We start from the raw sequence: 14,864 nt of genomic DNA, 5'->3' as shown, positions 1-14,864 counted from the left end.
TTAAATAAAACTAGACTTTTGTACAAGTGTCTTTTAAAACATCTTTCAGCATAAGAATTTATTTTCTTTTTGTATCCTCCATAGTCAAGTACCAAATTAAAAATTTTAAATATAGAAGCAACTTTAACTTCTAAAGAAATGTCTCAAATAAGTAGGAAACGTGTCATGATTCAATAATTTCTTCACCAAATGACTAAGAGACCCGAAGCAGCATAACTTTTCAAAGCCAGAAATACAACATATTTTTTATCTTCCAATACAAATTTTTGTCAAAGAAATTCTCAATGTTGTAAGGCTTTATTATAACATTAATAAATAATTTTTCTTACTTTTTTACTTCTTAGGATCACCCTATATGACTCTAGACATCATGGTCCCCACATTTTCAAAAATTTCAGATTAAGGAGATAACCTTTTCACAATTTATAAAGAGTTCTACATTATAAATAATAAACTAATAATACAGCTTCACCCCGAAGATTTTTTTTCTATTTAGCTACATTATTAGATTTAGAAGAATATGAAGATCTTATCTCATGTATTATTTCTGACTACATCACATCATCATAGTAGTTTACTCACATTAATTATTTTTCATACAAAAGGAATCAAGATCTCATAGCACCTTAGAGTAGCTAATGTGTCACTTATAAATTATTTTAAATGACTTTATTTAGAGGACCAAATTGATATTCTCATGACTCAAATAAAACTAGTTATATCATATTCGAATAAATGTAAGGCAAAAATTTTAAGATCTCACAAGATTATGAACATCTACCCATACTATATCATCATCAACAAATATTTTAAGAAAGTAAAATTTTAATTAAAAGATGAGTGAATGTTCTTAAAGAAGTAGAATATATCCGGTAGATATGCCACTTATAAGATGAGAAACATAAGTAAGGTAGATGATTTTTCATCTTTATATCTATTTATTATAAGACAACTTAATATCATTTCCACTAGATCAACTTAACATAAAGTTTTTCACCATTTTAAAGACCAATGGAAATACAAGTACAACATGACCTTACAACATAGGAGTGTCAGTTTTTGTATGTCTGATCGGTCACCACCAAAGACCAAAGAGTGTATTCGGATTGATAGATCCGAATTAAGGTTTGGGGTTCGGATCCTAAGAATGAAGAAATCAGGGAGTGTTTCCTCCATTGTGAGTCTTACATGACGTGAATTTAAATTAGTCAGGCCAGTAAATTTCGAACACCAGATGATTATAAATAAATAAAAAAGTTTAGTTATTTGAGAAGCGTATTTCTTAGTATTAGAAAAATAGTACTTGGGCAATCTAAGGTGTTTTAGAGCGTCTAAGTATGAAGAATGACATGTAAATATTCATTTCATAAAAACATGCAAATCATATTAAGCCGTGCTAATTCTACTACTATTTATAATCCCTTCTTTCCTTTGGAACTTGGTTAGACACTTTAACTCACCAAAATAAGTGTTTTTTTTTTAATTTTTTCAAAAGCTTAGCCAAATTAATCGAGATTTCAATTGGAACTGTGAGAATGAAAAGAATCGTGATAAGAAGTATTTTTCTCTTTAACGGGCGCTATACGATACAAATCCAAATTAATCGGGATTTTAATGCGAATACTAAATACTAACATATGAGAAACAAGAAAAATTGTGAAGGATATTTCTTAGAGAAGCAAACCTTGTGTTAGTTTCATATTCTTCTAATTAAACAAATTAAATGGTGTTCTTAGTTCGTCCACATTTATTTTTTATTTTATTATTATTATTATTATTATTATTATTATTATTATTATTGTTGTTGTTGTTGTTGTTTAAAATAATTATACTTTTTATATGGAGAATCTATAGCTAATGATTGCTATTATAAATTAAGTAGCATACTTTGCATTTGGTCATGCTTTTCTTTAAAATATAGTAGTTGGTATCTTTTTTTAAAATAAAAATTTGGTCTACCACATTTGAATCCTATGCTGTCTGAGCTTTGCGTCATCAACAGATTTGTTCTAATTCAACTCTTCCAACTTCCTATTTGGAAAGAGACATAGTATTACATATGCACTGAGGTAATACAAACATCATTATCCACATTTTTCATTCAGACAATGTTGTTTCGGTATTATCACTGAGTTCGAAAAAGAGTCGCATATTAAAAAGATATAACGTAGGCAATTTATTCTAATATAAGAATCAGTGGTAGATTCTATGACTCGAACCCGTAACTTATAGGTTATATGAAAATAATTTTACCGTTGCTTCAAAACTCCTCTTCCATGGACATTCGAAATTTTACCAATAATCTAAGTGGACGTTTGGACATAAGAATTGTAAAATTTCAAAAAAAGTAAAAAATAAAATTCAAGTGAAAATGGTATTTGAAAATTAGAGTTGCGTTTGGACATGAATATAATTTTGGGTTGTTTTTTTATTTTTTTTGTGAGTGATCTCAGTGAAAATTTGAAAAATAATTTTTTAAAAATTTTCAAATTTCTGAAAAATTCCAAAATTCATCTCCAAGTGAAAAATAAAAATTTTATGGCCAAACACTGATGTCGAAAAAAGTAAAAATATTTCAAAAAAAGTGATTTTTTTAATGGCAAAACGAGCTCTAAGAACTAATGTTTTTCAACACTTTATGTAACATGGCGGAGCTACCGTTTTAACTTTGGCTCATACCTCATATATGTGTTAAAAAAATTATTTAATATATATAAATAATATATTCAAAACCCAGTAAATAATATTTTTTAGATCTACAACTCACAACACAATTAAAGATCTAATTTACTTTTACAATATTAAAAAGTAGGAAAGCTCATGTTGTTTATTAATATCAAAACATGTAATGTAGTTGTGTATACGGATGAAACCGAGCCCGTTAAATACGTCGGTTCTCGATAAAGCGAACGAGGAGAGACGTGATTGTGAGGACTCGAAATCAGGGCAATGAGCCTCTCGTGTCGAGGACTGGGCAAAGCACATGCCCTTGGAAGAATCGGGGCCACGTCTCCCAGGTTTGATTGAATCCCAAAACTTTGGAGACCGTTACCAGACAATCGAGCATGACTAACAAAAGACCGTGTTATCCGTGCCCAACCGAATGTCAAAACGTAAATCTTGGCTTGTACCAACAATGGATAAGTGATTAGCGAGAAAAAGAATTTTTTACCCTTTTTTAGAATTGTACTTAGGGTAAAACTCCCCTACTATATAAAGGGGAGTCTAACTATTCATTACACACTTTTGCAACACGCATATCAAGCCAATATATTGTAATTTTTCTCTATTTTTACTTTTGTTCCTCAAGTTCTCCATTACTATGAGACCGGGACCGAAGACAGACATTTCATTAAGCCATTACCGAGTCCGGGATCACTCCCGCTATTGGTTTGGCAATTTGTTATGTCTTTTATTCATTTAATCTAACGTTATTAATCGTTTGTATTGAATTAATTCGCATATCCTTAAAACCACTTATAAATTCAATTGTTATCCATTTTAGAGGGTAAATAGTTTGGCGCCGACCGTGGGGCTGATGATAATAGTGGGAATTTGATACAAATTTCCATAACGCATTATGTTTTACCCTTGTTCTTTGAGACTTTAATTTCAGGTAAATTTAAGAATGTCAAACTCTCAATCTGCTCACTTGAACGTTGATGCTGAGTCTGGCCACCATGGCGAGAACAACAATATAGTGCCTAGCAATGAAGTTCCCCCTATTGATCTTAACGGAGCCCCGGTCGCAGACCCAATCGATGCCAACTCCCATGTGGCCATCGACGCTAACTTGCCCGCCGACCCAGAAAACAATGTCCGTGGAGGATCTAGGTCGGTAGCCAGGGGGTACACACGATTGTGAAGGTGATTGGATCAATTTGCGGGTGATTTTCGAAATCTTACAGCCTCAACAGTTAGCAATATCCCACTTACAGAACCAAAGCCACGCTCCGAGCAGAGTTGAACCCGAACCATCCCGGGAGAACACCGGAAGAAATGGACGAACCTCGGAAAGGTCGGGTGAAGTTGAAGCCGAGGCCAGCCCCGAAATAATAAAGATGCTCGAGGAACTGACGAAGGGGGTGGAATCGGGGAAAAAGAATATTGAAGCCAACGACAAAAAAGTGGAGACCTACAACTCCAAGGTTGATCAGATCCCAGGAGCACCCCCGATATTGAAGGGACTTGATTCAAAGAAATGTGTCCAAAATCCTTTCCCTCCGAGCACAGCCCCAAAACTAATCCCAAAAAGTTTTGTATGCTAGAAATTCCGAAATATAATGGAACAAACTGATCATAACGAACATGTGACCTCATACACTTGTGCCATCAAGGGGAATGACTTAGAAGATGACGAGATCAAATCCGTTCTGCTGAAAAAGTTCGGAGAAACCTTGTCAAACGGAGCTATGATATGGTATCACAACTTACCCCCTAATTCTATTGATTCGTTTGCTATGCTTGCAGATGCTTTTGTAAAGGCACACGCTGGAGCCATCAAGGTCGAATATTGAAAGTCAGACCTTTTTAAAAGTAAAGCAAAGAGATAACGAGATGCTCAGGTTATTTTTGTCGAGGTTTCAAATGGAACAGATGAATCTTCCCTCGGTCACAGACGATTAGGCCGTTCAGGCATTTACCCAAGGGCTTAACCCCCGAAGCTCATTGGCTTCACAGCAATTGAAATAAAACTTGGTAGAATACCCGCGGTAACATGGGCAGACGTCCAAAACATGTACGAATCAAAAATCAGAATCAAAGATGATTAGCTTAGGACTCCTTCCGGGTCCGTGTATCCCGTTAGAACTAGTGATAGATCCACAAGAGTCGTCGATCATGAACCAAGATCGAACAGAGATCGATATCAACCCTATAATGAAGATCGAAGGAGTAACATGACCGGACGCAATCCTGCGATGAGTGAAAAAGGAACGATCGAGGCCACAATAGTCGGGGACTCATGAGCAAGAACAGTTTCGACGGGCCACTCGGGGCCAGGGAAGCACCGAGATTATCAGGGTATAACTTCAATGTCGATGCTGCCAACATCGTATCCACAATTGGACGCATCTACTAAACCTGCTCATGACTCGTGAGACCTATGTAACCTAGGTTCCGATACCAACTTGTCACGACCCAAAATCCCAACCTGTTGTGATGGCACCTATCTCGATACTAGGCAAGTCGATAATCTCAATAAATCAAAACTTCTCTTTAAGGTTGAAAATATAATATTTAAATACAATACAAACACTCTCATAACCTAGTGTCACTGAGTACATGAGCATCTAATATGAATAAAAGTCTAGAAAATATAGTCTATAATAGTTTGAGACCAAATACAGTGAACAAAGAGATAGAGAAGGAGAGACAAGGTCTGCGGAACATGGCAGCTACCTCAAAAGCATCTAATATAAATATAGAGTCTGATTAATAAAACACTGTCTAAAAGTATAGAATAGTACAATAACTGAAAGAAAGAGAGACAAGGTCAACGGACTCCAGGCAGCTACCTTGATAGTCTCCAACTGATAGCAATCTAAGATCTAACAGTCGTCGTATCCGAAAGCACCTGGATCTGCACACGAGGTGCAAAATGTAGTATGAGTACAACCAACTCAATAAGTAACAAGACAAACCTCTGGGCTGAAAGCAATGACGAGCTCCGTAGGTACAGTCCAGTATGAATAATGGTACAGAAATGTAGGCATGCTTTCAAGTTCAACAGTTTAACTCAGTATAAGTGAAAAAGATCAATATTGCACGATATGAGGAATATGACATCTCAGTGGAAAGACCTCATATAATACTGGTCACAAATCATTCGGTCACTCGGCACTGTTTATGGCCAATCCGGCCCAGGGATATTCCATCCCGTATATATATACACATCGACTGACAGTCAGTCACTCAGTACCGTATAAGGCCAATCCAGCCCTAGGGTAATTTATTCCCCAAATGTAAATGATATGGACAAGATCCATGTCCAGGAAAAATCCACCTCTCAATATAAATATTTCGGGCAAGATCCATGCCTACGGAAATATTCATCACAATACAAATAAGTAAGGCAAGTCCATACCTTGGGAAGTCCATCCCGAATATATAATCATCTACGCTCACTAAGGGTGTGTACAGACTCCGGAGGGACTCCTTCAGCCTAAGTACTATATAAAGCTGATATGGCCTACTGCGGCGTGCAGTCCGATCCCATAATAATAACAAAGCCTATAAGGCCTACTGCAGGCAGGCAACCCCGATCCATATAATTGGAAGTATTCCATAAGTAAATTGATATAAGCTCGAAAATGAGACGTTACATTCTGCACTTTCGTACGTTAATATTTCGTCGTAAGTTAATCGACGTAAGTTCGGGAATGAGATTATTTTGAGATTATAAGCATTATGTTATTTCAAATCGGTGATGAATAAATTCGTGAAGATGAGAGGGGAAGCAAGTCAAAGAAAATGAATTTTCGTTCAAGTTTGACATGTTGGGATAAAATACGTCTCGAGCTAAAATATTCGGTATTTATGGACTAGTGTCATACAAGATACCACATGACCATAATAGTAAGGTGTATAAGGTATGTTAAGAGTGGGTAGTAGTTTAAGTAAGTGGAGATAATTCTTATTTATGTGGATATTGATTAATTATTGGGTAATGGGACATTACTTAATTAATTAATAATTAATGGTGGATTAATTAAAGTCTTTGGATGAGTTCAAAGTGTAAACAACGTGGCAGCCCCTTCTATTCTAATTAATGACTCATTAGTCATTTAATATAGGTGTCACCTTAAGTAATTTGGTGGCCAAATTATTCTTAACGGGGGGCCACATTATAAGGCATCTTAAGACTTAAGAAGTCTTGTATCAATAGCGTTAGTCTTTAAAAATTCAACTCAAAAATAAGACTTCTCTAACCTAGTAATGTGGGGAAGTTTAGCATTTTCAACATGATTTCATGGAAATTCCACAAGATTTCATAGCATCTTAAGCAACGTGAGATTTTGTAATTATAAGGAAGTACGATGCAATTTTTCTCAAGAATATCATGCGGATTTTTTCCTACTCCGATCTTGCCATTACGTGTTTTGTCGCAATTAACGTGTGTTAAAGGGGTTGTCAAGAGAATCGACCCATGTATGTTAAGGCTATTCCTTCTTTCTTTTGGCATGATCTATACGACACAAACGAAACGAGCAAATGCACAATTTCCATAAATGACTCTATTCATAGAAACACTAGAGATGCTTATGTTCTTGATTCCCCATGTGTCATATTATTCTATCATTTGTTCATGGGTCTCAAAAAATACGTAAGTTGATAAAGTTTATTTCATGATATTACTCAAATGCATAATGGTCTTATGACATTCCAAGAGATTTTATTGACATACTTCTCATGCATTGCATTCATTTATATATGTACATTGACCCATGACCAGATGGCATTATATATGCGTATATATATGTATATTATATTTATATGGGATATGAGAAAAATGTTACGGTGTTATATACGTACCACTACCTGATCAGCTGGTATACGTTGATGATTTGCCCACAGTGGCCGAAATGATATGATGGGATGCCCTCATAGGCTTGATGATGTTATGAACGCATATACCTATGCTTGGTATGACATTTATACACATATGCATGACATTATAAAAATAAAATGATTCACATAGCTATGCAAACGTACATGCCGAGCCTTTTACTCCATGTTTCTCCCATGTCTATTATTTATTGATTTTCATCCCTTACATACTCGATACATTATTTGTATTGACGTCCCTTTTGCCTGGGGACATTGCGTTTCATGCCCGCAGGTCCCAATATAAAGGTCGAGAGCCCTCCAAGTAGGTTATCAGCTCAGCGGAAGATGTTGGTCCGCTCAATTTGCTTCGGGGTTGCTTGTTTGGTTAGTATGATTTAGATGTGCATTGTTTGGTATGGCGGGACTCTGTCCCGACCTTTAGGAAAATTATGTATCCTTAGAGGATTGTAGACAGATGTCATGTACGTAAAAGATTATATGTCCATGTCGGCCTATGTTCATTGTACGAGTGGTTATTTTGGTCTTATAGGCTCGTATGTCTTATGCATAAGTTGGTATTACATGTTGTATTCTACTTATCTCATGGCAGCCTTCCGGCTCAGTTATCTATGATAGTATGACATGAAAATATATATTATGTTGGTACTCGGTTGAGTAAGGTACCGGGTGCCTGTCGCGGCCCATCGGTTTGGGTCATGACAATTTGTACACTTAGCGGTATCCGAGATAGCGGTAAGCGGAGTCTCAGTCCAGGAAGAGGAAGGTATGTAATTTCCTATCTATTATGTTAGTAAAACCATATGCGATTCTGAAACAAGGTACCCTTACCTAGAAAAATTGGCGTTGGCCTTGTTAAGCATCTCCAGAAAGTTGAAGGCATACTTTCAATGTCATCCCATATGCATTGTAACTTCTTACCCGTTAAGAAACATAATGCACAAACCCGCACCCTCGGGCCGCTTGGCTAAATGGGCCGTAGATATTAGCGGGTATGATATCGAATATCGTCCCTGGACCGCCATCAAATCTCAAATTTTGGCAAACTTTGTAGTTGGCTTCACGCCGGCCTTAATACCCGAAGTCGAAAAGGAATTGTTGATAACCTCGGGGACTTCATCGGGAATTTGGACCCTCTTTATGGACGGTGCCTCGAACGCAAAGCGGTCAGGACTCGGCATCATACTGAAGCCGCCTATGGGTAACGTAGTTAGGCAGTCCATTAGAACTGTTAAATTCACTAATAATGAGGCCATTATTGTAGGTCTCGAGCTGGCTAAGAGCCTAGAGGCCGAAGTAGTCAAATCCAAGTGCGACTCCCTCCTTGTGCTAAATCAAGTCAATAGGACGTTCGAAGTAAAAGATGAATGAATGAGGAGGTACTTGGACAAATTACAGGTATCGCTACGTCGATTCAAGGAATGGACCCTATAGCACGTACCCCGAGATCTAAATAGTGAAGCCGATGCTCTGGCTAACTTGGGTTCATCGATTGATGATGATAAATTCAGCTCAGGGCCGGTAGTTCAACTTATGAAATCGATAGTGGAGAAAGTCCATGGTGATATAAACCCAACAAGTTTGACTTGGGACTAGAGAAACAAGTATACAGATTACTTTATGATCGGGAAGTTTCCACCGAATCTTAAAGAATCAAGGGCTTTATGCACTAAGGCGGCCAAATTTAGCTTGTCAGAGGGTACTTTTACATAAGAACATTCAACAACCCACTCGTCGTATGCTTGGGGCCGGGAGACACCGAATATGTTCTGAGAGAACTTTAGGAGGGTACCTGTGGAAACCATTCAGGGGAGAGTCTTTGGTTCAAAAAATAATCAAGACCGTCTATTACTGCACCGACATGGAGAAAGATGCAAGGGACTTTGTACGAAGATGTGATGGCTGTTAAAGACATGCATTGATGATGCATCAGCCCAGAGAGCTACTACACTCGATTTTGTCACCTTGGACATTCATGAAATGAGGAATGAACATTGTCGATCCCCTGCCATGGGCACTTGGTAAAGCACAATTTATACTATTTATGACTGACTATATTTTTAAACGGGTTAAAGCTCAGGCATTCGAGAAAGTCTGAGAAAATAAAGTTGTTGATTTTATTTAGGACCACATAATATATTAGTTCGGGATACCGACCGAGATAGTGTGTGATAACGGGAAGCCATTCATCAGCATCAAGGTAAGCAATTTTTTTGAGGACCATAAGATCAAAAGGATCTTGTAAACACCCTATCACCCTAGTGGGAACGGTGAGGCGAAGTCTACAAACAAGACTATAGTCCAAAACCTTAAGAAAAGGATGACCGACGCCAAAGGGAAATAGAAGGAAATTTTGCTCGAAGTCTTGTGAGCGTACCTTAAGACCTTAAAATCTAGTACCCGGGCCACTCTATTTTCGTTGGTCTACGATGCGGTAGAGGTAGGAGAATCGCGTCTCCGGTTCCGATATGCGACTGAAGAGTCAAACGGCAAGTCCATGAGTACGAGCCTAGAATTATTAAATGAGAGACGCGAGGCCGCCCTCGTCCGGTGGACGCTCAGAAACAACAGATAGAAATATATTATAGCCGAAGAGCCAACCTCCGACACTTCAATATTAGAGACTTGGTGTTAAGAAATGTGACACTGAACACCTAGAATCCGAATGAAGGGAAACTGGGATTGAATTGGGAAGGTCCATATCGAGTCATCACGATTACTGGTAAAAGTTCATACAAACTTGAAGCACGGAACGATGCACAACTACCGAGCAACTGGAATGTTACCCACTTAAAATGATACTACTGCTAAGGTACAACCTCATTCATTTTATTTTATTTTTACTACGAATTGGACTAACACTTGCAGGCAACAACCAAATGAGGATGTAGTTGTTAGGTCTGAAAGCACGTGTTGCACTCCTTTTCCCTTGAACAGGTTTTGTCCCAAATGGGTTTTCCGGCAAGGTTTTTAACGAGGCAACAGTGGATCGCGCTAACTTAGAATTGAAGATAGATTTTAAATTGGATTCAACGGTCACGTCAACAATATCCGAGCCCTCTTGAAGATCAACCTCGAATACTGGGGGGCCATCACCCTCGGGTCAAGATATTTAGCAAGGGAGGAAACTTTATGCGTGAATAGCCTTGGATAGGTGGATAAGATTTATTGTAAGGGTCAAATGGTCAAATGAATCGTGCCCACGTAAACCACCTAAGCTGTATTACGAAGCTTTTACAAACTTACAATCTTGTATGTTACGCACAAAAATGAAAGAAAGTTTCCACCTTGCTGATACACATATTTTTTCCTAAAAAGTATCGAGTCTAAGGGCCCCCCTATCCGAACCCAAAAGATTACCCCCACTCAGGAACTGTCGTCTTAAACAAACTCGTACGACTCGAGTTATCGAAACCAGTAGGTACTAAGCCTATTAGGCAGTGCCTAAACTTAAAAGGCTACGACCACCCTTAAAACGGCCTGAACCCAAAGGGCGACCTCCACTCAGTGATTGTCGTCCAAGACAAACTCGAACAGCTCGGGCTATCGAAACCCAGAGGTACGAAGCCTATTCGGCAGTGCCTAAACTTAAAAGGCTACGACCACCATAAAAATTATCCGGAGACGTCCGAAGCCCGTTATCGAAACATAAGGCCTTAAAACAAAATTCCAAACCTGTTCCAAGGTTACCCTCGACAAAGATATAGTCTTAAAATATTCGGCAAAGACATAGTCTTAAAACATTCAAACAATTATCTTGGGGAAAACTTTCGGTCACCTTGAGCCCCCACGAGTCTCGAGCAAAGATCGAACCGAGGACAGGGCTTATTCAGACCTTCGAAGAATGACTCATTACCACATTTGATTCTATGCTATGTCATTTGAAATCCTTGCAAATGTGAAAGGATGCTAAAGATAATAGACTTGAAAATTAACGAAAAGGAATATAATTTATATACATTTCGGAATATATATACAAAGGTCGATGAAAATGGCCTCAACAAAATAAATGTGCAAGATACAAAAACAAAAATACAAAATCCTAAGGCATCTTCGCCTAATCTTCACCGGAACCCGATCCATCACCAGCATCGTCGGGGCTTTGGAATTCTTCAGAGCCCTCTTCATCTCCAGGATTAGCTGGCTTCTTAGCTTTGGTAGATAAGTCGAAGCCTCAAGCGTGGATCTCTTCAAGGGTCTCCCTTCGAGATAGCCGTCTTACATACTCTACAGCGGTTTTCAGGTGGGCCTGGCCTTTCTCGACATCGGCCCTATACTGGGCCACCATCTCTTCAACATCGGCAGAGGTTGTGCGCATCTGGGTCTTTATAGCTTCACATTCACTGCCGAGGGTATTCCTCTCTGCCAGGGCCGAGTTCAGTTGAGCTCGGAGTTCCTCGTTCAGTTGGGCTCGTTTATCGGCTTTCTCCTTTGCCACTCGAAGTTGAACTTCCACCAAATATAGCTGGGCCTGCGCAGTCTCTCTCTCTAAGGCCAAGAGGTCCATTATTTTTTTCACCCGTCGGCCATCACTTGGATCTCATCCATCTCCTTGCGGAATTGGTCGATTTAGTCGATCTTCTACTGGACCTGCGTAGTGTTGTTGTTAGCCTCTAGCTCGGCCTGAAGGTTCTTGATGACCCCTTCGTGCTGCTCACTAAGAAGCTTATACATGTCCCTTTTTTGGGTGAGCACCTTAACCTCGAGCTCGAACTGGTTGACCTCGGGCTGGTACCGGAGGAAGCTCTCGTGGTGGAGCATAAAGGCCTGCAAAAGGATGAACAAACAAAACATTAGAGGTAAAAAGACCTAAGTAAAGGCTCGAAGGGTCACAATAATGCCTTACCCAATTCAGCGCCTGCTGCGCCTCGTTGAAAATGCATGACACATCCACATCATTCATCTTCATCGGTCTTCCTCGGTCACCAGGCATCGGAGGTAGCTCGCCAATCCTATGGGAGCTGAAAGAACCTGGGCATCTTCCAGGACGGTGATGATTATAGACCTCTTGCAACCAGGATCCATACTCGGGACGGGGAACTGGTTGATCAACTTTGGGCCCCTCAGATCTTAGCCCCTTCGTTGGATCGCTTTTTCACCGCTTAGGCCTCCTCGAGCATAGACTCGATGTACGAGGGCGGCCCTAAAATCTCTATTACGAGCGAAGTAGAGTCGGCGTCCCGAGGGGTCTCAGCCCTCATCTCCACATCATCCTCCCGAACCTGAGGAGGATCGGCCTCCATCGTCTTCCTTTCGGCTTCCGCTTGCTCTTCGGGGGAGGTCGGCCCATGGGCCACAAAAAAGTCATCTTCCTCGGGCTCATCCCTAAGCCGAAGAAGTGAGTCTGAGTTCGGCGCTTGGGAACCGCAGCCTTTCTTTGGCCTATGAGCCAATCTCAGTTTGGGCTTCACAATGGAGCTCGGGGAGCCCGAAGCTTTTCTTTTCTTTTTTTTTTCCCCCGCTGCAGTCCCGAGCTGCCCCAGGAAGACGATTGAATGTCCTCGTATCCTTCTAAATTCCTAAGATCAGTGGTCTTAGGCAACCTGTAAAAAAAAGACCGAAGAAATGAGAATATAATGCAAAAGGGGAGCCTAATGTTACATATTCCGGACGAAGATCTTACCATGATAACGGGCCTCCCATCGGACCTTTGAGAGTTTGCTCCATGTGCGCTCAGAATAAGGCATATGCGAATAAATACCCTCGATTCATTCCTTGAACGAGGGATGTCATTTGGGACTTGAGCAACAACTGCACCACCACAAGTACTAGTAAGGAAAGAGGAGATAAAGATAAAATTAACGTTTAAAGGGAAGTTGTATTTACGAGATGCATTCCACTTCTCGGGGAATGGCCTGAACCCGGGGGGGGACCAGGTCTTCAGTCTTTACCCGAATGAAAGGTCCCTTCTAGCCCCAGTCCCGGTCCTCATCGATACTCGAAAATGGGGCTTTGCTGGCATGGAGTATGCGATTTATTAGTCTTCCTCGGAAGATTCGGGGACTGTATAGGTGGAGTAAGTGATCTATGGTGAACCAATGAGATTCAGTGTTGTTCACGAAGTAACAAAAGAATATGATGATCCTCCACAACGATGGATGGATCTGACCGAGGCATACTTCGTACCTCTTGCAGAAGGCAAGAATAATTGGGTTCACCGGACCCAATGTGAAGGGATAAGTATAAATACTTAGATACCCCTCTACATGGTAGTAATGGCGTCCTCGGGACCGGGGACTACTATGTCATTGCCTACCCAGTTGCAGTACTTTCGGACCTCATGGAGGACGTCTTTGGTGATTGAGCATATATATCTTGATGCCACCTCACCCCGGCCCTACACCGACGAGGCCTTTTTAACCTTGAAGTTGTCAGCAACCGAACAACCCCCGGGGACAAACATTTTCAAGGAGGTTCGGGAGCCGGTTTATTGGTAGCTGCATCAGGAGCGGACCTCTCGACGACGTCCACATCGGGAGTGATTTCCTCGATTTCAGCGGTCGGTTGTGAAGAAGAAGAAACGACTTGTTGAGAAACAGATTCTGAAGTTTTAGCCATTGTTATTTGGAAAAGGCTTGAAAAATATGAAGAAAGGTTGAAAGATGAAAAATCTAGTGCGCTGGTTTGGGTGAAAATTAGGTAAAAGCTCGCAATTTACTGAGAAGTCTTGAAAAACGGAGGTAAAAATACGAGAATGCGAAGAAGGGTAGTGATAGCCTGAAAACTCGAAGGTAGAAGCTTGGTCAAAAGGTAAAAATGAACGAAGGAAGAAAGTATTTATAAAGATTTCGCGTCGTTTCGCATTCAAGGATGGCGTGTTGATGGCTGACACGTGTTCGAAGTCATAATGACATGACTAACGGGATATTTCAGATTCTTTGTCGTTTCTGTCACGGCGTATTGAAGAAGGAATCGAAATGCATATATCGTTTCTCGTCGTTTCGGTAAACCTACCATCCGAGAAACGCGGGGACTATATGTATACAGGTGAAACCGAGCCCGTAGGACACCTCAGTTCTCGATAAAGCGAACGGAGTAGCGACATGATCGTGAGGACTCGGAATCAAGGCAAGGAGTCTCTCGTGTCGAGGACCGGGCAAAGCACATGCCCTCGGAAGAATCGAAGCCACGTCCCCCAAGTCCGATTCGAATCCCAAAACTTCAGATAGCGCTACCAGACAATCGAGCATGACTAACAAAAGGTCGTGATATCTATGTCCAACCGAGTGTCACGACGTAAATCTCAGCTTGTACAAGCAATGGATCATGGATTAGCTAGAAGAAGGATTTTTACCCTT

Source organism: Nicotiana tabacum, chromosome 23 (assembly GCF_000715075.1).
Source record: "Nicotiana tabacum cultivar K326 chromosome 23, ASM71507v2, whole genome shotgun sequence".
In the NCBI taxonomy this organism is placed as follows: Eukaryota; Viridiplantae; Streptophyta; class Magnoliopsida; order Solanales; family Solanaceae; genus Nicotiana; species Nicotiana tabacum.
Note: the sequence above shows the minus strand (reverse complement) of the source record.